General features: G+C 52.3%; 1 protein-coding gene across 1 annotated transcript in view; it reads right to left on the reverse strand.

Annotated features, from left to right (window-relative positions):
* The window catches only part of LOC140341300 (alkaline phosphatase-like), a gene marked incomplete in the record, with an annotated part of 11,679 nt that extends 9,564 nt beyond the window's left edge, over positions 1 to 2,115 (reverse strand). Inside the window, 1 exon segment of the mRNA XM_072426937.1 lies at positions 1,330 to 2,115.
* Between the last annotated feature and the right edge of the window lie 363 nt (positions 2,116 to 2,478).

A 2,478-nucleotide genomic window follows, 5' to 3' on the forward strand; every position in this document is an offset into this window, starting at 1 on the left:
TGGGTAATATTGGGGGTGTGGGTATTTTGGGGGGGCCCGTATATTGGGCGTCCTATTATTATGGTAATATTCTGGTTCCCCCGCAGCCCGAGTTGGGGTCCCTGGGAATCGATGGAACATTCCCACGCTAAGAGATAACACGGATGTTTTTCGCTTATTCCACCAATCAGGAGGAAGCGTGAATTGCTGGAGGATTCCGGGTGAATTCCTCCATTGCTGGGATCGTTCCTCATCTGTCAGCCGGGCTGATAATATACAGAAGCGGCCGGGTCACCCACTGGTCACATGGCAGGGAATGATGGCGTGTGCGTTATCTGTGCTCTACATGGGGCCCCGCAGGCCCCCATGATGGAGATTGTGTTTTTATACTCGGGCTCAGAATCGTCTTGTCACCCCGCCATAGACATGAGGATTGAAGATGAAGCTGGGTTTGGCTTGGAACCTCTGCATTCCCATTGGACGATCATTTACCCCCAATGGGTCACCTGGTATAGAGTTCCGGGTATACCTGCCAATGCCCCATGTACAGAGAACCTACCCCATCCACTGCATGAGTGCAATACTAGCTCCCCCTACTGGCTGCTCTTCTACCCTCGCCTCATATATTCCAATCCTATGACATGGGCCATTGGGAGGAACCACAATGCCCCATAGGGGGGGCAAATATTCTCCCCACCCCGAAGTTTGTAGAGAACTCCCAGCACCTGGGGAGCAAAGGAAACAAACTGACATTGTAGAAAACCCCCAAAAATCAGATAGCAGCCTGTGTGGTGACCCCTATAGGAGCATGGTGCCGGACTGTCGGGGCCCCCCTAATGTTTAATCACGTTGTTTGTTTTTTTGGGGGCCACTGAGAGATAAGATCCTGCTGGAAGAGCCGTAGTCACTGAACTCTCATTATACGCAGGAAGTGATGGGACACACCGGGGTCAATGGTCTCCTAAGGGGTTTCTGGCCTCGGCCCATCTGTCATTGATTGGCTGTGTGTACATACCCCTCTCCCCGATACAAAGGGCAGATAGGACCGGGGTACTCTGCATGGTAATAATCCACACGGCTAGTACTTTCCTACCCCCCATAGGATGCTACTTACCCTGCCAGGCTGATGAACCCTCATATACAAGGAGCCCATTTGCCCCCCACTCCCCATTTACACCGGGGCAGCTTTGACTGTTTGCCTTGCTAGTGTTATAACCCCCTCCATTGACTCACCACATACAAGGGGCAGATAGGACGGGATACTTGCCCACTAGCTCCATACAGAGGACCCCACTAGTGACCCCAGGGTGACCCCCCCCAGCTACAAGGGGCAGATAGGTCAGTACTTACCCAGCCAGCCTGCAGGTGAAGTAGCACAGACACATGAGGACAACAAATGCCACCATGGAGCAGACCACGGCGGTGATCAGCATGTGGGTCTCATTGCTCACGGCCATTGTAGATGCCCCCTTGGTGATCTGGCTGCCCCGGAGTGTGAAATGTTCCCAGCAGTCAGCAGGTTTGTGGATTACCTTCATCCTGATCACATAATTCCTTCAGATTAATCATGGAGAGGAGCCACGGAAAGGAAATAAACCCATGCAGCCGGGGTGCCCAGGAATAGGGGGCAGAGAATGTTTGCCCCCCTTCTGTCTCATACAAAGACTCAGGCCTGGCTCCTGACATTGAGCCGCACAATTATTGAGGGACAGAGCCTCTCCCCACATCGGGTCCCCCAAAAATGATCATCAAGTGGGCACCCAGATATATCCCACCTTCAGGTGAATGGGTACGGGGTATTTAGAAACTCAATATCAGGACGGCAAAAACAGAACTACCGGCGCTTATTTCTATCACACTGTCTGGGGGTTTGAATTTATGGGCCGCTGTGCTCCAATGGCTGATCGGCCCGCGGGAGCACGGTGCTCCAATGGCTGATTGACCCGCGGGAGCGCGGTGTTCCAATGGCTGGTCGGCACGGCTTGCTCCAATGGCTGGTCACCATACGGTGCTGGATAAATCTGGGGTGCATGGGTCGGTGTTTTTGGGGTCACTGGCAGCGCTATTGCTGATGGAGTCAGAATTGAATTCCCGGGGGTCCCTCACGGCTGCTGATGATGCAGAATTTGTGGCTCCAGCTGTTCCCTCTTCATATGTGAAATCTGCACACAACATGTCTTCTGTACTCCGTGTATGAAGGATCGCTATGATGAGTAATGGCGTGATATGAAGATCTGTCATGAATAGCGATATTCCCGGGGTTCAGGAAATATTGTCATGCTCATGTATGATTGTATGTACATATGTACCGCATTGTATGACCAAATCCAGCTGTGGCCACACACCCAAGTGTATCATCACCTGACTGTTGTGTGCCATATCATGTACATGTGACTCGCTCCTCGTATGTACTGTGCCATGGTATGTACATGTGACCCGTCGCCCCTCGTATGTCCTGTACATGTGACCCGTCGCCCCTCGTATGTCCTGTACATGTGA

Source organism: Pyxicephalus adspersus, chromosome 11, assembly GCF_032062135.1.
Source record: "Pyxicephalus adspersus chromosome 11, UCB_Pads_2.0, whole genome shotgun sequence".
NCBI lineage: Eukaryota > Metazoa > Chordata > Amphibia > Anura > Pyxicephalidae > Pyxicephalus > Pyxicephalus adspersus.